The sequence below is a fragment of the Falco punctatus genome (genome assembly GCF_963210335.1).
Source record: "Falco punctatus genome assembly, chromosome: 1".
Taxonomy (NCBI): domain Eukaryota; kingdom Metazoa; phylum Chordata; class Aves; order Falconiformes; family Falconidae; genus Falco; species Falco punctatus.
In genome coordinates this window covers 78,005,741-78,030,782 of record NC_137580.1, presented here as the reverse complement: position 1 = coordinate 78,030,782, position 25,042 = coordinate 78,005,741, and the positions used below count along the sequence as shown (strand labels likewise).

Here is a 25,042-nt window from a genome sequence, read left to right as displayed (position 1 = left end):
ATGCGGAGACTTAGCAGTGCAGGAGGAGCTGGGACTAACAGCTGTACACATAGCCCTGGCTGGCTGACCTGGTTCCAAAATACAGGCTGAGGGATGGTTACATAGACACTAACGTCACTTAAGGAATAACATTTGGGGAAAATGTCAATATATGCAGGGTTAAAAAAAAAAAAACTGCAAAGAGTCTGAAAGACCTGCAGTCACTGCAGTTTGTAATTCCCATGTTCCCTCAGGGACATTTTTCAGGAGTAGAAATAATCTCTGGAGAAGCAGAGAAAAATCACTGAATCTGCTTGCAAGCAAAAAAGGTGTAACGTTCAGTAAGTGCAGCTCATTTCATCCCTGCAGGGGTGCGGGTTGCTCTCCTTGCTCCCTGTGGGATGTCTCCCCTACAGTGTGTTCCTCTGGTAAGCACAAGTGTGGGGAGTCAGTACTCACAGCATACGTGCTGGTGCAAGGTGCTGTGCTCTATTTGGGAGGTACAGTTGGCTGTTCCTGGGAATCCTTTCCCGTGCACAATGGCCGGAGGTGGAAAGGACCTGCAGAGGTCACCTGGTCCAGTTCCCCTTTGGCTGTGTGCTTTTAACGGTCACCATACACCTGTAGCGCACTTCTAGCACCTTTTAATAATTTAGCTATCTTTTATGGCAAACCAAGTCCTAGTACAAAATGTAGCCAAAAAAAATCTAGCTTTTTCCTGACCAGGGAGCACATCTCTCAGCATGTGGCCCCAGAGATGGGTACAGAGCACCTAAGGCTTGGGCTCAAGCCAAGGGCAGGCGAAAAAACCTTCATCCCAGCCAAACACGCTGGAAGACTTGACCTCTGGATCTCAGCAGGGAGAAAGCCTACCAAGGGAGCCCGTCCTCTGCAGGGTCTAACCAACCCGCAGAGCAAGATTAATGTTTTACTAGTGAATTTAACTGAATATTATGCTTAATTGACTTTACTCTACAGAAACACATTAGAGTGGTGCTTTGTGCACAGTTAAGATAAAAGCACTTCCTGGATTCCTAGATTGCCTATTTTGTGCCCTTGATACATTAGTTTGATTTAAAATTTGGGTCACTTTTGCCAGAGTGAGTCATAGCGATACCAAAAATTTATTAATTGATTTAATTTAATTTAACATCACTAAAGAGCCCATCCATTACCCAGCCTGGTTTTAAATCTCCTGCACCTGGAGTGTAGAGGAGCAGAGTTATTTGATTATGGATAGCTCTGAAGACTGCAGTTCCCTAGGGTTACATATTTCACGCTTTCTGTGTCCCATGGCATCTCCCCAGGGATGGTGCGGTGGAACACTGCTTCCCTAAAGGAAGCACGGCAGCTGGATATTTGTGCCTCGTTATGCTGGAATAATAGTTTCTATTTGTTCAAAATATAACATTTGCTTTGTTCCGATTACTATTGAAGTGTACTTTAGTGGTTTACTGACCCTTTTAATAGACAAGAATTTAATCTCTTTGCAAGAAAGGAAGCCAGGCATTTGCTCAAAAGTGGGCATACATTGGTATGTGCAATAAAATAAGACTCCACCACCCTCAACTTCTATTCCTGTTTAATCATTCTTCCACACAGGGAGTGCTGGGGTAGGATGAACTTCCAAAAATTATCAGCAAAAGAGAAAATGTACAGCAGGTACGCTTGCTATGTTTATTTAGATTTGTACAGCTGATTCTGAAAAGACTATCACTTAGTGATTTCACTTCTGTAAGAGTCATAAAACTCATTTGAATTCATCTTCTGCAGCTCTCACTGAATGGGAAAAGAACACATGCTTATTTCTCAACTTCACCAGTCAGTTTACTTAAACTGCACATGGTATCTCCTCCACTCAGATTCCACGGTTCCCTGGCATCCTTTCTTCACCTTCTCCTTGGTTATCTCTTAAACAAGCTATCACAGATATAAAAATGCCCTCCGGCTGGTACATGCAGTATTACTCTTAGATGGATGGGTGTCAGTTTAGAGTGAGAGACTTTGTGTCCTAATGGAGAGCACTCCACGGTATCACGGGTACTTAAGAGATCTTAAGTTACTCTTCCCCTTACAGTTGTACAAAACATTTGTGGGAGACAGAAGGGTAGCCAACGTTTTCCTCTCTGTCCACACCTTTCCCCAGATGACAATTATTCCATGGGAGGGAGAGGTCTGTTAGAAGAAAAGAGTGAAACTTCAATAGGATAATTCAAAGACTTGCTCTTGGAGGTTGCAGCCGTATTAGTAGCAGTATAATCTGTGTAATGATAATGGCCAAGAACTAACTTAGAACAGGAACCACAATACTAATAACATCATAATGTGCAGCAGACAGGCTGTGCCTCAGAGCTTAAACTTGTTGTAGAAGATGCATGCAACAGGAATATTGTTGGGTGGGGTGGGGGAGAAAGTTAAGAGTTGGAACAAGCCTAATGTCTTTGTTCAAAATGGCCAAAAATGTAAAAGATCCCCTTGCTGTGTTTCAAGAAGATAACTGCTTTTAGCACGGGAATTCTTCAGAAAGAGCTGAAGGGTTCAAAAACTGTGGAATAACAGTGGTGGGTTTTTTTTTCTTAACTGGGTGTCAGCGTTGGGGCTGTGATTCTTATATTCAGTTGAGAGAGCCTTGCATGTGGTGTGGTAACTGAAAAGTTGCATTAAGTCATACTGATGAAAAATACATCACAATGATGTATTTTTGCTTTTTTTACATGCCTTAAATGTTAAGTAAAAACATTTGTAGAAAACCTAGAAGAGCTGGGATTAAGTTTATCCTTTCTACAAGCAATAGAGGCTTACTTACTCCAGCCATAGTTTCTTCTCAGTTGAACTAATCTAATAACTCAGTAGAAATCAGTCTCCCTATATTTTTCTGTTCAGCATCTTTTCTTTTAAAGGCTGGTTATTGTGGTTCCTGTGTAAGTAGGGGATGTAAGGGAGACTTCTAATATTTTATTGCAAACTCAGTTGTTAGTTTCTAATTGGCTTACAAGAAAGCCCTGGAGAGGTCAATTACAGCCACACCAAAGGGAATATTTAGACTGATGTTGCAATCAGTTGATAATTCCCATTGCACCTTCAGTTCCTCTTGATTTAATTTCACTCAACACTGCTAAAGGGAAGAACTGGCTTCTTAATAAACTAACTGTGAATCTTTCCTACATCTACCAAGAAAACACTACTGAGGCTGCTCAGTTTTGCATAAGATATTTAATTTTTCCTCAAATAAGAATTTGGACCCAAGTCTTCATGGTCAATATGTTAACCATTGGATCAAAGAGTCATTTTGATGCTCTCCTGCCAAATGAAAATTTCTGAACTTAAACAAATTGGCACAGCTTTGGCAGAAAAAATTGAATCCCATCTAAGAACATGCAGTAGGTCAACGGTTAGGCGCCGTCCTGAAAGGCAAGAAACTGCACTTAGTCCTTGCTCCAGATGCAGAGAGATGTGGACCTTGGTAATTAGGCATATAATCAGCTCAGCACTACAAGCACATGGCTTATTATGCAGCTCTCCAGGGTCAAAATTCTAAGCAGCAACTGATCTAGGGTACTGAGGATTTATTTTGTACTTAAAAGCACATCATTAATGTCATCTATTAGAAATTTAAGTCTTTTTGTGATTGAATGTATCTTGCCTTAATCCTTTATATGCGGTATGTCGGTCAATAGATTTAATGTTTAAAACTGAGGTCACCTGGCATTTGGTTGCTGGGTCTGTTACTGGTCTGTTTTTTGAGTTAGTAATTCACTTTTTCAGCCAGCAGAATATATATGATGGTATTTTTCACATTCATCCCTTTCTGAAGGCTAGTGTACATCTAAACCCTAAAGGTGGTGCTCATAAACTACAAGCCCTTAGGGTGTTCATAAACCCTAAAGTTTCTGAAAGATGTTTTCAGCACACAGAGTGCAACTTCAGTTTCAATAAACACAATTACTACTAAAAAAATCTGCAGAGAGCAAACTTTTTATATCCATTCTCTAATCTGTACTGTTTTAATGGCAAAGATGTAGAGTACACCAAGCACCATGCCAGGCTAATTTGTCTAGAACAAAATAGAAAAACACTGCTTTGGGGGAAACGTTCGTTAAAATTGTTTCCATAGTACTTGTTTCCTCAGGTACCTCCTACATAGTCCAACTTGGTATTTTGCAATTAAGTCAAGTTCTTTAATGCAGTAACTTCCCTTCTCTCCTCCTGCCAGTCAAATCGTATTACAAAATCTTCTGCACTCAGCTAGACAGCTCTCTGTAAAATGCTCACTTTCCTCTTAAAAAATAGACATGACACGCAACCCACCACTCTGTACAGTCTGTCATCAAATCATCTGTGTGGCATAATCCTTACCCTGCTGTGTCAGAAAGGTAGCATGTATTCAGCTGTCTATCACTTCTTTATGCTCGTTAAATCTTTGATGAAGTCAGTGAGCCAAAATAGAATGTGGAAAACGGATGATCCTTTGATAGCTTTATGAAAGGGTCCTCAGACATGCAGTCATATAAAGAAAGGTATAGTATGTAAGTATGAAAGGAAGAACAGGTATCACGGAAGGGCAGGCTATTTTCAGCTTCAATTTCCATTAAAATAACAATCTGCATTTTTGGTTATGTGTTAATGAGAATAACTTCTCTGCAGTGTAAAGGCAACTTTACACAATAAGTAAGCAAGCTTTATGCAGACAAATGAACTTGAAACAACTAAAGCATTGTTATTCTAGTAATTCATTTAAGACTTATACTATAAGACAGACAACTGCCCTTCTCATCAGTGGGAGAAAGATGGCAAAATGCCATCTCAGCTGTCTTCATTAAACTATACATGTACCATCTATTGATTACATTATAATTATATATGTCTGTATAAATGCACCTTAGATCTGTCTATTGCATACATTAAAAAACAGAAAAGTACAAACCCAATGTCATAGCAAAGACTGTTTTTCACTATTTAAGAGGCACAGCATGATATATTTGTGAAAATTGTTATTTAATGTGACTGAGAGAAGTTTAACATTCCCAAGTGCTGAAGAAAAATCCCCAAAGCATGAAATTTCTTAAACATTCAATGGATTTTTGCCTTAATTAAAAATACATATACTGTGTGCTCCTTGATGTGAGTCTCCAGGTGCACATTTTACACGGCTTCAGCCATCTTTCCTGCAGCCTTGAGGACTAGAAAAATTCCTTCCTTATAATGAAATCTGAGGCTCATTCATTTCATGACCACAATAGTTGTCATGCTTGTACACGGGTTGTGAGGCTGCCAACAAAACCTTGAGAACTGGCCATACTGGTACGGCCCAGTTTCCTCAGAGCGGACTAATGGGCCAGCTGTGGGCTTTTTACATCTTCACAGACAGAAACAGCAAAAACTTCCCTCCAACTAGTTATCCCACTTGGGTTTTGTTTTAGTACTGTCTCTCCAGTCAACTTGTTAACCAGTGTCTGCTAGCTAGGGAGTCAGCCAGTAGGAAGTGGTACCTTGAGATACGCAGCAGCAACAACTTTAAAATGTTTGGCATGGATGCATCAATGCATGAATACTTGCAATAAGTGAGCATGGCATGTTCTCCTGATACTTGCTGAAGGTCAGTATTTTAAGAAGCAGTGACCTTAAGCCACTGGGAAATAGAGACATTACACTTTAACTATCTACAATTATGTTTAGGATTCAGAAAAGAAGATGCAATGAAAAGAGTCATCAGTCATCCTCTAGCCTTCTTACGTAAAGAGCCTTTGGTAGTTCAGACGAGTTGTCATTCCCACCTTTTGCCACAAAACGAATTACACATAAATTAGTGTCCATCAAAATACAAATACAGATAACCACGTGTGAGTCAAGTTTAACATACAGATTTTAAAGATCACAGCTGCTTTCTTCTTATAGTAGAATTGAAGCTGACATAGAGAACCCATGAACACATGCATGGTTAAACCTACGTACAGCCTTTGACTATGTGTCTTTGTTAGCAAGTAGTGCTGAAAAGCAAGAGCAAATCTCTGCAATGCAAAGCAGTGTGCAGTAAATGAGGATGATTGGAGATTTGCTTCAAAAGCACACTTCTGATCTAAAGTGCTGGAGGAGGTCCCTTTGTCTCCTTTGCATAAGGACCTCAGCAGTCCTTATCTGTAAGGATTAAAGGAGGTGATCGTAGCATTAGAGAAAGACACAAAAAAAAGAGGATGTATTTATTGCTTATCATTCTGGCTACCTTCAGGCAAGTAACAAGCAGCAAGAGAAAAACAGTTTTGAAGATGGATGGCTGTTTCTCTGAAATTTTTGGTGTAGTCAGCATAACTGCAGCATGTTTTTCATTTCTTCATTTGTTGGCATACAGCTTTGTGTTGAAGATGTAAGCATTTTTCATCTGAAAAGGTGTGATGGTATGATGGGCAAATGCATAATACAATCGGAGTGTCACTTCACACCATTGTTATATGTTTGTTTGGTCATGCATGTAATGACTGATGAAAAATGTGAAAGGTTTGTTGGTCAAACTAACACATCCAACGTGGGTAGAAAAAAGAAAATGGAGTTTTTGAGCTAGAAAAGAAAGGCCACAAGTGTTATGTTTTGGAAATGAGAGGAAGCAGACCGCTTAACAGGAGAAAGTAAGAAGCGGAGGATGTGGCAGTTAGGTGATCACATGCATGACACCTAGCCTAAAGGAGGTACAACAATCCTGATTCAGACAAGTAGATTTGCTTGCCATTAAGATTATATAGCAGAACTATTTTGTGTTACTTTTTTTCTTGTACAGTTCTCCAAACATGATGCAGTAAATGCATGTGGAAATGTATGCAGCTACACTCCTCAAATCTTCTCAGTTCAGTGGCAACTAATTCAACTCCTCAATTGCAGCAAATACCAGCCTAAGAATTGTACTTTTTCAGACCAAAAAGTACCAACTTTTCATAGAAAAGGGTAAATATTTTTTTTTTTTTTTTTTTTTTTATATATCTAACACTGAAATACATGTTCAGCCACTAAAAACACTACTTTCCTCCAGTGATGGCTGCCTTCTCATGGAGAGCTCTTTGTCATTGGGTTTCTTCAACATCAGTCGCGGGTTGTTGCTCTGTAGAAGTCATACTCTGTAGATATTACAGCAGCCAAAACATCTAATTATTTCATGTGTATTGTAGCTTTTTTCAGGCAGCAGGAAGAAGAAAAAAGTACCTCTTTTCATGCTGCTAATTATATACATATATATGCAGACAGGAATAGGCAGTGGAGCATGAGGAAGACATAACAAATCAAAACCCATGTGTCTAGTATTCCTGTCCCTCTGCTATGAGTTTGATATGAAAGCAAGAATTGTATAGTCTAATATGCTCATTGTGAAAGTCATCGCTATTGTATGATTCAAAGAAATACAATTAATTGCTTTAGGATGCCACTTGTTTTAACTCTGTATTGCTACCATCTAATGCAATCAGAGAGATCGTTACAGACTCACAGATTTAGAAGGTCCATCCACTGCCCCAAAGCCAGGATGAACTATGCTTATGCTATTCGTAGCACATTAGTCTACTAAGTATTTCTCATGATGGAGATTCCCCCACCTTCCCAGGCTACATACTCCAGTGCTTTGCTATCCTTGCTAGTAGAAAGCCTTAATGTATAAGCCAAGTCTGCTCTGTTGCAATTTAAGCCCTTCATTTTTTTGCCCTGTAGTTAGCAGGCACAGAAAACACATTATTCTCTTCCTAATTACTGCAGCCTCTTAGGTACTTAAAGATTGTTCTCACAACTTTCCTCTATTTTCACTTCCATTCAATCGCTGCTGACAAAAATATACTCTCTAAGCCTCTGATCAGCTTCCCACAAAGATCTTGCCTAGACTTTGTACCCCTAGCCCTCATTTCTTGAAATCTGGACACTCAGCAATGATTACCATATTTCACTAAAAGCCCAGCGCGTGCTGAACAGAGTAGGATTCTTTCACATGCTACATAGATTATACCACCAGCTACACATCATGTTGCAGTGTTTGCCTTGCTCGCTATAACCTCACATTGGTGACACATAGTTGACCTGGGAGCCAGAATAAGCTTCAGATCTTTTCTCTAGAAAAATACAGTTTAATTAGGGCAGTTTCTTTCACTAATTTTTCACAGCAAAACTTCAAGTAACAATAAAGCTAAAATGACCTCTGCTTGGATCTAAAAATTTGCACATGGGATTTTGTATGCATAGCACTTACATGGTTCTGTTGACTTTTGAATGGCAATATTTCTGCACAAACACTTGTGCTTGAAGTTTTGCTTCTACAGACCTAGAATCTGTGTTAAAGCCTTTTTGAAAACCTGAATTTCAACAATGAAAATCTTGTGTGCCAAGTAGCAAGCCACAAACCTTGGCCTGTGAAAGCAGGCCTATCAAAGCTATCGCATAAGGAACAAAGCTGGTACATGAGGAATGCACAAAGGCAGAGAGAAAAGACCATGTAAATAAAAATGGATAAAGGGGTTCAGTTTAAATGAAGTCCTTACTAAAAGGAAACCATGCTGAAGGCTCCGAAAAGTATCACATGCAACTCTTCGGTTAGTCGCTCTTGTATCAGCAGTTTTCTCTTTTGGAGAGTTGTGCTCCTCCTGCTGCCAGCAGGTGCCTTGAAGATACGGCGGCGATGTGCAAATAACGTCAAGCAACTGGAGTCGAAGCATTGGGACAGCCCACCAGTTCAGCAAGAGGGCTGATTGAGGCAATGAATGAGGGGCCCTGCTCTCAACTGCAAGCACACTTTGCTTCCAAACCATATGCTGGCGACAGATTTGGGTGCAAAAAAAATCCCTATTGACTTTCTGGTGGAAGTTATAACCAACTTGCAATTTTTTCTGTTGACTTTCACTTCTATGGCTTTATTACTTTAGTGTAGTCCCAGGTTCTTCTCAGCAAAAAGTGTCTGGGTCAGGTCCTACCATCTACACCTATCTTTTTTCCCTACAGAAGCACGAGGAGTGAATGAAAAGACTGAAAACAAACTACAGAGACATTGAATAAGAAACTTATTATGTGCCTTCTTGTTGGAGAAATTTTTTGGCATGAAGATTCGTGAACTTATGTTTCCACAAATGTTTAGTTATTAGAATGGTAAGGGTGAAATACATTGCTCTGTTGCAACTAAGGTAATTTCTGCACAGTATCTTATTGGTTTATGCTTTTCCTCCTGTTCTAAGTCAACACCAGTTAAATCTAAGATACAATTATGAAAAAATATGAGATGATTCTTCCATACATTTACAGCTACATATTTGAAGGAAACCTTCAGTATCTTATAGAAACAATCCCTGAGCAATAAATTAATTAATTGTGTTTCAGAAAAAGAAATGTGATTTTTTTTTTCCTGTGCTTGTAGAAATTATAAATAAGTAATCCAAGGATTAAAGTCTGAAGACAACAAAGCTGTTTATATGAGCAGTGAGAGCAGCACTGGGAATTAAGTGAATAATTCTAAGACCTCTGACTGCACAAATACACCATCTCTGCAAAAATTCCTTATGAACGGTCCCTTCTATTAATCGTTTCCCCCAGCCTTCCCACACCTTCTCGCAGGCCTTACCAAGGGGCATAAAAGTCCTCTAATTCATTTCAGGCATTACCAGAAGTTGGCACACTAAAGCTTAAAGTTGAGAAATGTGTTTGTCACGTTTTCAAGGCTGAGCTGTGCAGAGCCAGAGGCAGATAAATCCCTGGCAGCTTTAGGGAATACGGCAGGCTAAAATTTAAATTTCCAGAAGAGATTCCAGCTCAGGGAAGGCTTTCTGGACCTTCTGGGGCAATCAGACTGTGGTAGTCTGCGTCCCATAAACCTTGGCTGCCAGGCAGCCGTCTGTCCAAGCTCTGCTCCATGCCAGCTCTGCTCCCTACATCTGCTTGTGCCAGCAAGTGGGTGTTGCAAGCTGCAGCCTACGGACACTTCCAGGCACCCACAGGCATGTGGCCATGTCTGCAAAAACACATAGCGTATGCTTAAATTTGCCTCGGCGGTCAACATAAAGGCAAAGGCCAGACCATCAAGGATAAGTGAGTTGCCTTGAGTCTCACCAAATTCAGTGCAACAGGCCATAATGTGAAGCCCTAATGTCACAATTGGTGAGACCTGACAGTAAGTAGAAGATAATTTAGCAGCTTAGAGAGTCTGCCCTCACCTCAGTTACATTAGTAAGTGTTTTAGCGTGGTCTTTAATAATCAAGGCTTCCGCTCTAGGTAATCGTGGGGCGTGCATTCAAAAAGCAATGTGAATACTAGTAGTGCTCTGAAAATTGAGGACAGATGCTAAAGCTATAAGAGCTGTTCTTAATTCACAAAAGAAAGAAGAAAAACCTCCTCCAGAGTTCTTTCTAGACAAGACAGAAATATTACATCATTAAAGATCTGTGTCGCAAGGTTTTACATATTATTAGGCTGAAGCAGCTCTGTGCATGTGAGGCCACACCATGTAGTGTATTGTTGTGTAAATATAGATTTTCTTTCTCATCTCTATCTATGGTTCTTCTTCCAGATCCATAATAATAGTGATAATAATTCTTACATCCTTGTTAGAAAGAGTATGAGCAGCCTATCCATTGGGGGATAAAGACATGAATAGTCAACATCAAGGGGAAGTTTATAAAATATTTTCTGGTGTTATTACACCCACTCAAACTCCAGGAAAATTATTATCAATACTTAGTACTGAACTCTTATCAGTTGCCTTGAGGACTTCATTGTTATACAAAATTACAAATAATTTAAGATTAAAAAAATATCACATTACCATGTAAAATTTGTCTTTCTGATAAAATTAATAATAACAAAGACAATTGACCTGCTTATGAAAGATAATTGCCTCTGAACAGTTAATGTCATATTTATTAAGCAGGGAGAGTAAGCACACATAAGGATTAGTAGTGTAATAAGCCATATATAAGCTGGTATCATGGGCAAATCATGTAAATATGTTGTGTTCATATTTAGTTTTTAAGATATCTAGATTTCTGTGATTAATAAAATTAAAATGAATAGTCGTATAGTAATTTGGCCATATTTTATTGGAACTTTTGTATTTGTATGATAATTTTATGTATTGATAATAGGTTTTAATAACGCATTTTAAAAATTGAGCACTTCCTTCATCAAAGAAGTTCATTCATCTTCCATCTGATTATCCATTATCTTGCAAAAGGGAAGCAAAATAAGTTCCTCTGAAAAAAATGGTTGACTTAGTAAGTCAGCAAATGCACAGCACAGCCTAAAAAAACAGTTGTAAAAGAAGAAAAAACAGCAGCGTGCAACTTGAAAAGGAAGCCTACTTTTCTAATGAGAAGGAATAAAAAAATTACCAAGTGATCATTCTTCAAAAGCTAGTTTCCTACCTTATCAAACTCTCCAACACCACCATAACTCTGACCTTAGGTAGCATGCACAGTTGCTAGGGAGAGCGGCGTTGTAGGATGAGGATGAACGGCTGACATGCAGCCATTTGTGCAATATTGGAAAGAATTTGCTTCCAGCAGCCATTTACAAAGTACATTGCTGGAAATGGGCAGAAAGCATGCACTTGTGAGAGAAAAGGAATTTATAAAGTGCTGCCACGCAGCTCGGGCAAAGAGGCCATCTGGTGCTAGGTGTGACAGGAGTTAACAGAACAGTCACCATCTTGCTTGTGGTGTGACATTATCTACACAGCTGAAAAATACAAATTTCAAAGGCTTGAGATAGAGCTGCGTCCGTGGGGACGGTGGCACTGTGCCTAGCCTGTGAGTTGCCAGGGAGGCTGTACCCTGGACCCCAGCACCTGCACTCAGGCTTTCTTTGGCAGCAGAGACCTATGCTGGTTTCTGTCAGCTCATCCACAGAGGCAACAGGTGAAACACTTCTTCCGTCAGGGGGAATAGCTTGTGAAGTATGATCGTTTGTCTGTATAGGGGTACAACTGTACACACGCATAGTATCTTGCCTTCCAGCAGGAAGCAGGCCCTGGTTAATGAAGCCAAGGTGGGTCCTGAATAAGCTCAGTCTATAAGTGAAACTCACGCGTGGCTCCTTGTACCTGATGCTGGAGATGTCTTGCCTCACTGTTATATTTAGGGGCTTTCTAGAAAGGATCCTCTGGGCATGGCATACTTTGCCATTAAGATGCACTCAGCAAAAGGGAACTGCCAGGCACACTGCTTTTCTTGGTTCCCAAAAGTCCCATGACATTCTCTGTCACCTTCTAGTCCAACACAACACAGCTCACCAGGTGGGGTAAGAACAAGATCTTACGCTCAGTTTCCTGGTGCCTCACTCCAGCCCTTTAACCCTGTGTCCAAATATCTCCATGCACTCAAAATGTAATCTCCTTTATCCTCACAAAACCTTTCAGATCTTGTTCCCATCCAACCTCGCATTACTCATTGAGTGCTGGGGTGTTGGCTGCTGCCTCTGACCAACACCTGACACAATCGCCATCCCCATTATCTCCCGTCACGTTTCAATAAAAGCATTTTCATGCCTTTCCCCATGCAGTTCCTCCCTTTTGGAAGGTGTTCCCCAGAAACAGGAACACAGCTATGCTGTTCTTGCCCATTATCTCCCTATTTAATTTTTTTCTTTGTCTAGATGCCAAGAAAGCAATTAGCAACAGTTACGCTACCAGCATGCTGGTGGCTATCAGGGTGGCTGATCTGATGACATTTTTCCTCATATAATTTCTCCTTTTTTTTCCTCCTCCATCTGCCTGGGGACATGGTGCCTTGTCTGCTGTTGTAGATTTCAAGCGTAAGCTGCTGGGGACAGAAACCTCCGTTCTCTTTAGATTTTGTTCTGTGCCTAGCGCAGTCAGGTCTCTAGTCTTAACCTATTCCCCTTCGCTACCCACATACAAATTGTTATATCTGGAGAATCCTTTTAAAAAACTGCCTAATATTGAAATAATGCATTCCTTCGCAGCAGCAAAGAAATTAGCAGATCTCCTTCTCCTTTCAGATTAGTTATATTATTTCTCAGGAGCCTCATAAGAGATGCTGGTAAGGTACAAAAGAAGGTAAACCCATCAATATTTAACCCACACAGCAACAACGTAGGGGAGACTCATCACAGTACCAAATACTTCTGTGTTGTAGGAATTTAATTATATCTTGCCTGTTTCATGGAAACTGTAACCTAGATACAGAGTCACCAAACTGATAAACATAACTCAATATTTGGCATGTTATGAATAACCATATTTCAGAGGAAATTATTTGAATTCATTTATATAGATCATAACCCTGAAACTAAATTACAGCCACAAACTTTGGCGTAGCAGAGTTCTCCGAACTGCAAATAGCAAAGTCTGAAATAAGGTCTGGGTTTTTTAGGCTTCCAGAAAACAGAGTGAAACTTCCTTTTCTCCTTATAATGTCAACCCTATCACTGTACATTTCACTCTATAGTAACATTTTAAATTATAAACCTCATTTTTCCATAGAGTTGGACTAAGTGAAAAAGAAAAGTGCTCCAGGTTGGGAGCAAATGATAAACAGTTTTGTTTGGTTATTTTTTTCATGTGCAAGAAAAAGAACAGATTAAGACTGACTTGGGAATGTCTTCAATTTCTGTATAAAATTAAAATATCACTGCTTCACATGTTTTTTTTTTCCAAGCACTCAAGGTACTTTCTGATGAAGAACATCAAACTCCAATTTTCATAAGCAAATACAACAGGTAACTCTAATTATGGAAAGTACAGCTTCCTTTTTTCTAGCATCCTTACAAGGAAAATACACTCAAGTCTCTCCGGTTGATAAATGAATAATGAGTTTAGCTCACTGTGCCTCAGCAGAGGAAAACACATGATGTGACAATCTCAAAAACAGTATCAAATTTTCAAATCAAACATAACTGTAACAGTTTCCCAACTACAGATACCGTAGATTAACATGTGAGTGCTGTGCTGATCTTGAGTATTTACAACTTCCCAAGCAAAACAATAAAAGCCCAACCTAGATTTGAAACTGTTGTTTTTATCAAACATCTAATTTATTTTCATGCAGTGTTACAGCACCACAGGAAAAAGGGACTACACTACAGAGAAGTAAACTAGTGCAGAATGTCAGTGCTGCTTTGCTTAAAATCTGTGATAGTATCACCAAGGAACTTACCACATATGTCAGTCTGACACAGTCTTACTCTAATTTCTAAATGCTTGTGGATTTCTACATACCTTTATATAGATAAAACCCACTTTATTCTTAAATATCATATAATATTTGAATGATTTAAAAATTAAACAAACTTGCTGGATTGATCTCCCCAATGCAGAGCTACATGTCGAGCAACACTCAACACTGAGTTTGCAAGGAAACAGAGGAGAAAAGAGACTTTTGTCACCTTCACCTTCTTTCCTTAGTCGTGTCTGGTGGTTCAGGAGTGCCTTTGAGAGCCTGTTCGTTTCAAGGTGCCAAAGATTCCATCTGTACTATCTTTGTTTATCTCCAACAATTATACACTTACCAGTCTGACTAAAAATAATTCAAAGGAAGATTTTGTTCCGTTCTATTAAGGAGTTTTCAGCATATCTGATACAAGTTATATAATGATAAAAGCTATATAAAGCAAGGTAAAAAGCTGGCTGGGCGGGCGAGCCCCAGGAGTGGTGGTGAGTGGGGTTACACCCAGCTGGTGGCCGGTCACACGCGGTGTCCCCAGGGCTCCGTGCTGGGGCCCGTTCAGTGTCTTTATGGAGGGCCTGGCTGAGGGGGTGGAGTGCACCCTCAGCCAGTTTGCAGATGTCCCCCAGCTGGGCGGGAGTGTTGGTCGGCCTGAGGGCAGGAGGCTCTGCAGAGGGTCTGGGCAGGCTGCACCGATGGGCCGAGGCCACTGTACGAGGTTCCACCAGGCTCAGTGCCGGGCCCTGCCCTTGGGTCACAGCAACCCCCCGCAGCGCTACAGGCTGGGGGAGAGCGGCTGGGCAGGGCCTGGGGGGAAAGGGCCTGGGGGTGCTGGCTGGCAGCCGGCTGGGCAGGAGCCAGCAGGGTGCCCAGGTGGCCAGGAAGGCCGGCAGCGTCCTGGCTGGTGTCTGAAACGGTGTGGCCAGCGGGGCAAGGGCAGTGACCGTCCCCCTGCGCTCGGCACTGGTGAGGCCGCACCTCAGGTACCGAGTTCAGGTTTGGGCCCCTCGCTGCAAGAGGGACAGGGAGGTGCTGGAGCGTGTCCAGGGACGGGCAGCGAGGCTGGTGGGGGGTCTGGAGCACAAGTCTTGGCAGGGGCGGCTGAGGGAACCGGGGTGTTCAGCCTGGAGAGGAGGAGGCTCGGGGGGGCCTTATTGCTCCTACAGCTGCCTGAGAGGGGGTTGTAGGCAGGTGGGGGCCGGTCTCTTCTCCCAGATCACAAGCGACAGGACAAGGGAAAACAGCCTCAAGCTGTGCCAGGGGAGGTTCAGGAAAAAATATTTCATTGAAAGGATTGTCAAGCATTAGAACAGGCTTCCCAGAGGTTTTTCAATATACCAGCCCTGGAGGTATTTAAAAAATGCATAGGTTTGGTGCTTAGGGACATGGTTTAGTGGTGGACTTGGCAGTCCTGGGTTAGCAATTGGACTTGATGATCTTAAAAGTCTTTTCCAACCAAAATCATTCTGTGATTCTATGATTTTATAATCACACAATTAATCATTCTATTTCCTTGAGTAAATGATGCATAAAGTTTTGAGAAATGAAAGGGGATGGTCTATTCACTGAGACATTAGAATTATTAGGCATTTAGATGTGATATGTATACTTAATTAGAATTACTACTTGAACTTAAAAAAGCCAAAACATTCAAATAGTTGATATCCAGTCAAACTCACCTGCTGGTCTTCTCTTGTCTGATCAAGCCCAAAGTAATACTACTATTAACTTTTCATTTCTGGCCTTCGTTGTTTTATTTTCTCCTTGAAAAGGCAACACATCCTGTTTAGATTTGGAATTAAATTGTACGTAGTCATTTGTCAGCTTTCTTCACATTTTCACTTTGTCTCGCTATAGGTCTTAAGACTGCCAGACATACACTTGGGAGAGAGCGGCGAGTGCCTGAATGCCGAAACTTTGTAGTGGTGATTACCCTATGCCGTCCATACTGATCAGACACCATCATGCGTGCAAGGTAGAAAGCTATGCATGCCAGTGAGACCTGTAACATAGGCTGGAGATAATTCTAGTGCTGACAGCTACTCACCAAAATTCACTTTCTGTTAGAGAATCCTCCATTTTAGTGTTTAACTATTTTGAGACCACATTTTAGAAGTACTTGTGAATCCTTGTCCCAGTCCCTTACCTGAGAGGAACCTAGAAAAAGCATCTGGAAAGAAAAATAATTAGAAGAAACTGCTCAGATCCCTGCCAAGAACAGAGAAGTACACTTTATCTTCTACTCCACAAGACACTGCAGTGCTTTTTTATACAGCAGAATCTTATTACTTTATACTTCATTATTTGTATATTGGTTAAACCACACAATCCAAGCAGAAGTTAACAAGTTCTGCACACATCCAGTAAAAAAAATCAACAGCAGATGCTGAAAGGATGCTTTATTTCCAGTAAGTCATTGGTTTTGCAGAAAGAAAATTCACTGCTTTTACTTACCTGCAAACAATTAAAACTAGAACTGAATTGTCAGCATTAATTAAAGCTCATTATCAGATTCCCCTGTACTTCAAGATACCTATACTGTTACATTCCTCAAGAATGCCCTTTCTTTTCAGAGGAGCAAGGGGTATAATACTGCCAACAAAATTTCTGCAAAGCTTTGAATCTTCCCCTTTAATAAGGAAGAATGTAAAGAGTGAAATGGAAATTGTTACGCAAAAGCTGAACCAGCCAGAAAAAATATGTAGTTTGTTGTTTTTTGGGTTTTTTTAATTCGTCAGCATGACAAGATACTAATATGGAATCCAATCAAGCCTGTGCTATTGCAGAAATAAGGATCAACACAATATCTCCTTCAAGACAGACATTTTCACTGGTTTCAGTTTAAAGAGTTCATTCCATCCATAGAGCCCAAGGTTAGTATAAACCAACTTTTCTGAGCAATAACTAAACAGAAACAAATCATGTATGGCAGATACAGAAACAACTTTTAATTAAAGATACGAACATTTTTTTAGTTATTTAATTTGGGTTCTGAAGAACTGTTTTGTGTTTTCTGTTGTTAATTCATTTATAACCCATAGGAGCCTTGGCCTAGGCTAAGAATGCTGAAAACTGAAAATTAAACTGCATAACATTTTACAAAGTAACAGATGGGAAAAGGAGTGGTATAAACACAAAGCTAAATCCCACTGCTGGAAATTAAGCACAAGAGAAGGAACAAAAAGTAATTTATTCAAAGGACTGAGTCCGGCAACCGAATGGCAAGAAACTCATAAATATCCTTCTGTACAACATTAAAAAGAAGAACATCTGTTTTACTATAATTATTAAGAACCTCCAGGTTTAGTGCCAGTCATTCTTTTAATGTATAAGGCCACCAACCTAATCAACAAAGGAACAGCACTGCAAACATGGGATCCAGCCCAAAGGTTTTGTACAGCTTGATATCTTGCAGGATTTTCACATCTTTGGAGTTTAAATGTTAATGAATATTCGGGCTGTTGCTTCTCATCCACATTCTGCCTGTGGTCATGCTTTTATACAGCAGGTTTTATGTCAAATTTTTAGTCCTGCAACAAATCCAGACAAAGATGGAGATGGACAGAAGATACTTGCTTTTTATTTGTGGAAAACATTTTATGATTTTTTTTTTTTTAAAAAGTGAATCTGTTGTTAAGGCTGTGTTACAGGAGATACTGACCTCTACTTTCTCACGTGATCCCTTAATTTACTCAGATTTCCTAAGCTGATGCTCCTTTTCCCTGAAAGCCACCAGAGTAGCGAAATGGCTGTTCTGACTTCCACCTCATCAGTAACATACTCCGTGTTAGTGGAAAATGTGGGGCAGAGACCTGCTGCCCTGTCCTGGCTCCTTTCTCCTGTTGTGGACTGCATTCAGGCAGAAATGGGAATGGCTGAGCTGTCACCACTCAGGAGCAAACCAGAGGTCTTCCCAAAGAGAGGAACTGCCTGCTGCATGGTGTGTGCCATTACGCCTGCCCTGGGGAAGAGGGCAGAAGGTGTGAGTGAGCAGATTGCTGCTACACAGATTCCTAACTCAGGTCCTCAGGACTGAACACCTGGCCACCGCATCCCTCTGGCCCAAGTGTCCTCATTTTCTCTCTGGATACCTGAATGCAGTAATGACGGGACACATCTGGGTCATGCCCTGGTGTGTGGCTGAAACATGCACTCTGATGCAAGGTTGCAAAAGCCCTTCGGTATCACAGTGTAGGCTTTAGGTCAGCGGGCTTGTTCCAATGGTCTCGGCTGTTCTAGCAAGCACCAGAAAGAAACATGAAATGCAGCTTGTAGCTCCAAGTGCTCTTTTCTCCTCCAGGATTGCACAGACCTCCTGCACTGCAAAAATCCAGTTTAGTGAAATACAGCAGAGTAAAAGTAGGCTCACACAAAAGTCATTATTCCTGAATGGTTTATGAGTGCTTTACACTTTTCTGTCCTTATTTTGATATCTATCAGATGGGTGTCTTGACTGATATTTATCAATTATGATATCACGAATTAAAATTAAAGTGGAAAGCATAAGTGATTATCTTGCCCATAACTGGGTAAGTAGGGGAACATGAACTGAACCAGCAGTATGAAGGAAATAAAAGTGGCAATTCAGAGTGAGCCTAATTCATCGCAGGCACGTGTGGAATTGTCTGCTATTCTAGAATTTAATTAGGACTCTCGTGTGCAGGAAAATAAATTGAAAAACATTCTTCAGCCAATCCTTCAGTAGACAGGAAAATAAATATAAAAATATCATTAAAGTTTTTAATATTTAATTTTTATGTGTAATTTAGTAGAGCAAATGAGGCAATTTACACTGGAATTTTGTGACAGTTACAACTGGTAGTTCAAAAAAGAATTATGGCATTAACTTTCTGGTTCTGAATAAAGTTATGATGTAGTTAGCAACCACCAGCCACCTTCCTACCTTACTGGAATTTCTTTTAACATATCCAGAGTAGATTTTATAACACAACTGGACTAATAAACTTTCAAAGGCTTTCCTTAATCTGTAATATATTAGGAAAAGTACAAGGACAGCTTCTCATCACCAAAAAACATTCAATACCTTTTGCTCCAACCAAAGGAAGATGAGAATATTCTGAAAAAAATGGCAGACTTTATTTTAAGGAAGGATTGACTTGAAAGTGTCCTTCTTTTAACCTATTTGCCTAAACCAAACTAAATATCCTTTTAGCTGTCTTCAAAATCTCAAGCCCTTCTTCAAATCCCTTCACAGGCTTTCTTTCATCTACCACATCAGATCTTATCTCTACGGATGAAATCCTCCTCCCTACACACACCTCCAAATGCTCTCTTCCATGAAAAGAACCCAGCTTTAATGCTGGCTGGGTGATCTAATCCTTTCCACAGAGCATTTACTATTAATGTATAGACCCAGCTTATGTACTTCTCTGACCCTGTATTTGCTGACCGTACCCCTCCCTCTCTTTGCAGTTCATTGTTTCTCTAACAGATGCTCTTTCCTTCACGTCTGTCCAAAGAAGTGCTAATCTAATAAAACAGAGCAGGATGATGATAATCACTTTTATTAGAATCACCACGATTTTATATGGTTACATCCATTCCTTACATCTTTTTAGACTGTAAAAACCCTAAATCTCTTTGTCCACGAAACTCCTAAGACCCATGGGTCAGACAGGAGTGATTGGCTGCATTTCTTATGCTGTGGGAGGACGTTGGGCACTGCTGATCCAGTCATCCATCAAATGTCCCAATTTAAATCAGCATCAGCCACAACCTCCTGGACTTGCACAGTTGCACAGTGGATTTACACTGAAGGATCAGCTCCAAATTAATGCTTCACCTTTTCTATGGCAGAAACTTGATGAAGTCATCTTTTGACGTGGAAAACAGATCCTGGACCTCACTGAGAACAGTCATTGCATTTTAGGAACAAAAAGTTATTAAAGGCAATTGTGTCTAGTTACAAAGGATCTTATGAAAGTGTCACACCTGCCCAAGCTTAGACAGGTCTATTGAACGCTGAGCTCCCCGTTAGGGCTCCTAACTTACAATTTTAGGGAGAAAAAAAAAAAACCCAAAAAAAACCTAAAACCAAAGCCAAACCAAAAAACATCCTCATACTCCAAACAATTGTGTAAGTCAGTCAGAAGTCTTTAACTATCAGTCTGACAGGTGCATGCTACTTTGTCAATGTATGTGAATTATCCTCAGTACTGTGGTCCGGTTTTCCAATGTACTGTGCAAGGTGCTTCAGCACTGAGTGTTCTCTAATTACTTATCACAGCATTAACTAAGGTGTTTCCAGACTTCGATCCAAAGAGTGGAGGCTGAGCACCAAGTCCATCTGTGCTTTGAAATGATTTCTGTCTACTTATCTGTCCTCTGTTTTGCCAACAATGTTCCAGGTAAGGCCAGTTGCACAAGGGCAGATCTGCTTGACACCATACCATGTCTTGCCCTGGAGCTGATACTGGTTCCTGGAGGCAAAGGACCGTATCAGTTTAGTTGTTTTAGCAGGTAGACCATGTGCCACTCTACCTTAGTATTCAAAGCAATTAAACTTGCCTACTGACAGCTTCACAGTTAATTTCAGAAAATGTCTGTGTGATTTACTCTTGTGCGTGATTGAATAACCTAACCCTTCACTTGAAAGAGTTTGTAGATTGTAATAGGGAATACATTTCCTATGTCATCAGAAATAACATTTTTTTCCTCCTCCATACTTAGGCTTCAGCTTACGGTGGATGTGTTTCTTGATTGCATCTTTTGTTTGTTGGTCTCTTTGAGACTTCACAGATGAAACTGTCCTTGCTGTGAGGTGAATCACTGTTGTCATTTCAATTACCGAAGAACTGTTTCTCTAAATAATACGAGCATTTCTTGTTATATAGCATTTTCTATTTAAGAACAGTTAAAATCTCCAACAAAACATCACAATCCTCTGTGTTATTTTTGTTCTCCTCATACTCAAGGCATAATTATTAACCCTTTCAGTGACAAACGTCTTCCACAGCCACAAACTTTTTGCTCACGCTGGCTGAGATTCTGCTGCCTTTCCTTGTTGGGACACTGCTGTGGTGTAGCAGCATGCAGTGCATCGCACCTGCCCAGTTTTCCAGAGGACCTTTGTCCTTTCAAGGGTTTGCATGTTTCCCTCTGAAGCCACATCTCATATGCAATATCCCTCAGGAAGCTGCTTCAGGGACTCCCTTGGTGAAGACCTTGTTGCCTGCCTGATTTCATAGCGTGGTCTCCAGAAGACACCCCATGTGAGTGTGCTGTTACGTTACCCATGACATTGAACCTGCCCCAGGTCTTTGTAACAACAGAACTGGAATGTAGTCAGCATTTAAAGGAGGGGGTTAAAAAAACCCAAACCAAACAACCAAAACAACCATGTAAGAAGATGTGTGGGTACATGGTGCAGCTGTGCCAGGGGTGGGTGCCAGGTGAGGATGGTGGGAAAATAAACAGTGGCAGATGGCTTGGGTGAGGGAGTCCATTTCCATTCCTTGAATGAAAGTGCTTGCAGCTGAACAAGGTCTGTTCTTGAAAGCATTTCCGTGTCCAGCAAAATATGAGGGAAAAGTATCTGTCTGTGTTATTCTGGTCCCCACATTAACCTTCTAAAATGAGTTTTTCAGCATACCATACTTCTAAATGAGAATATGATGTAGCAGCATAAAAAGGCATCCTCTGTGACAGAGGAAGAACTGTAATGCAACAGAATTTACCAATGCAAACAGCACTATGGGCAGTTTTTTTAAAAAAAAACATAGCACATATGTTTGCATATCTAGCGCAGGAAAGGTTAAAACCCTAAATACCACCAACCTTATCTAACAAATAGGTTTTATTTGCTATTCAGAGTGTCTTTTAGGGATTCTTCAAAACTGTCAGAGATAAACAGACAGCTCTATTGGCAAATACCATGCAAACACACATGCAATATAAACTGTGAAAACAGCTAATCCAAATGACATATACTTCCTATTTTTGACAAGTACTCAGACTGTCAAATGCTGTAAAGGCCAAGGAGGCAGATAATGTTTAAGATTATGTTATTTATGTGTGTGCACAGATTTTCCTCTTTGATCTGAACAGATTTCCTACAAAATCTCAATTTTAAAACATTTCTGTTAATGAATCATATAGTAAAATTCTGCTATCAGTCTTACAGCTGTGAAGTAGCAAAGCCAGTCTGGCACAGTGAATCATAATACTTAGTGTCTGAAGAGATAACTCACAGAAAGAGAGATGCAAAATTCAGAATCACAGTTACAGAAGTAAGACTCCTGACATTTCCCCTTTCTCGCTTCTCCAATTGCACCAAGTGCAAAAAGATCTAAGGTCAAATCCTCACCAGGCAAAGCAGTGTATGCTCACTGTAGCATGAAAACCGCCACCCTTATTATCACAGAACCCATTTAATGTGAAAAAAATGAAAAATGTCAGTAAGCCCAGTTTTATCAGAGAAAGAGCAACTGATTCTAAGAAAGTTCAGGGATGAATGGTGCTCTTATAAAGATGGTAACATTTGCCTCAACAGAAGCAATGCCTCCCTGGATCAGTTCATTAACCCCCTTCTCTGCTGCTTCAAACCTCTTGGTACTTACCTTCAAATATTACTGTTTCTCTTCAGCCAACTAAAAATTAGCCTCAGACTAGCTCTTGCAACCACTAAACACATTTAAAAAATTTGCCAATAAATTCTCAAAAATGTGAAAGCCATTTATATTCTGAGTGTTTACAAAGGAACCATTTTTGCTAACCTATTTCTACTGTGCTGTTAGCTAAGATGGTTTCACTGGCTTTTTTTTTTTTCCTTCTGTGAACTCTGTGCCTTCTGTTTTTTTGTGCTTCATGGGGTCTGAGCAGATGTGAAGGAAGTGCACAAGCCCTGGGTGAGTGCTTACGTACTCTAGTAGTATCGATGAGGGTAGCAACAAACTATATCCACCAGCTTCCCTACAGCCTGTCGCAGAAGTCAACATTTTCTTTACACCAGTATCAAGTGGTGTTTTAGGCAGAGAAATAAATTCTTCAGCTTTGTGACCTAGGAGTGAAACATGCTTTATGAAGAGCTTGCTCCATTCTTGAGTTCCATCCTCATTTTTTCTCCACTCTGAATTTTCTGGAACTTCAGTATTTGAGAACAAAATTCTGCTTCCCTCCTGATCGGATGGGAATTATTCATAATTAGCTGGAGAGTTACAGGGAGGAGCCTGGGCATTTCTGTACCTCTGTCTCTGCCAAGAGCTGAGGAGAAGGGCTCTGACTGACATTTCCTGGCAGAAGATGACAACCATCTCCCTGATCCATCACCAGTTTGAGATGCACAGGAACAACCTAGCTGCAGCCCCCCCCGGGCTGCTGGCTTGCCACCTCACACACCCCGACATTCGGATGCCCAGTCGCTGTGCCAGCTTGGCCCTTGCTGTCTGCAAAATGACATACCCCAGCTTAGGACCTTGGGCACTGTCCAAGAGCCACACACCGTTTCAGGCCTGTGGACCAGCACCTCTGACTCATACAAGCAAAGACAGAAATGCTGAAACCTAGCCTCTGCCAACCCAAAATACCCGTATTCCTCAGTGAAGGTGCTAGGATGTCTCAGAGGACCTGCTTCTTCAAATCCTTTCCTGTCTTGGCTATGGTCCACAGCCTATGGTAAGAACAAGCAGCAATAACATCCTCATTTCAGTTGCTGTGCAGGGGATGGCCTGTTAGCAAATCATTTCTGCAACAAAACATGAGATATTTGACTAAAAAAAAGCAGTTTAATTTAAAGACACAAAAAAAGTGGTGTGGTACTTACACCATTAAATAATTCTGTATGATTTGGAGACAATCCATTCTCTCTAGAATGTCTTTTTAAAGGGAAGAGATTAAATTACATGTCCAGAAGTTTCTTTTCCCTTATTTGATCGGTGGACTCTGGGACTTTTCTTTGGTTCTTAGTTTTATAAGTGAGAATTCAGGGTATTTTAATAAAATGTTACATTTTATCTACAAGAAGAATAATTTTACTTTAATGAACCTGAAACCTTTTTCTACTGCACAAATCACTATAGTTCAACATCCTGAATCTATCTTTTCTGTGGAGGAGTCAGAGAATCTGGCTTATTTGTAAAATAATCCTGAGCAAAAGAGGAATCCCAGAGGTTTAATTCAGTCCTTCCTTGACTTCACTGGAGCTGGACCAAGCCCTTTCCTAGGTGACCTGTCAAAGCAGACCCTCCCTTCATGCTTGTGCCTCCAGCAGAAGCCTGGAGTAACCTTAACACAACAGATTCAATACCTTGAGTATCACAGCAGTGGTGTGAGCACAGAGAAGTCCTGGATGTAGCTGGAGATACTTTTAAGTAAGTATGCAAGATACAATATAAAGTTAGTAACTGTTGTGCAAAGCACCTACAAGGGATTTGTCTTTCAGTGGATGTTGTTTAGGGTCATGCAGTGATACTCATTAAATGTTCTGAAGGTTTTAAAAGGAACAACATTTTTCTTGTTGTTTCGTCTCGCTTTCACAAGATTAATTACTGGCTGCCTGTTAGCAGTGTGTGCTAGTGTGTCGGACTGGCAGCAGCGTACGAGGGAAGCTGGATGAGCACTCTCGCAGGCTGTAGCATGCAACATGGAAGTAAATTGTGTCTACAGCGAAAGTACTTTCTGACATGCCAAACACCTTCAGACCGAAGAATTTTGCTTGCTTTCTCTTCCTGTGCCAGGCTGCCACTTCAGAAAAGGTGGATGGTAATTAAGGCAAAATCTAAGCAGAAATGGGCTGTGGAGACTCTGATTTCTCTTTACGGGCTCAGCTGCTGCCTTCTTGGTCTAACATAGGAGAGGAGGGCAACAAGGGCAGTAAAATGGCTTCTATATAAACCTAGTTAGCTGATGTCATATTATCGTTATTAATGTCTAGAACATGCACGTATGATTTTCTAGGAAGAAACAAGAAAAAACA

General features: G+C 40.6%; 1 long non-coding RNA gene across 1 annotated transcript in view; it reads left to right on the top strand.

The window, feature by feature from the left end:
- LOC308062915 overlaps nt 1-24,574 on the top strand; it is a 56,875-nt gene extending 32,301 nt beyond the window's left edge. Inside the window, exon 2 of the long non-coding RNA XR_013927744.1 lies at nt 8,941-24,574. This is a non-coding gene — a long non-coding RNA (uncharacterized lncRNA). The remainder of the gene's footprint in view (nt 1-8,940) is intronic.
- The last annotated feature ends 468 nt before the right edge of the window (nt 24,575-25,042 follow it).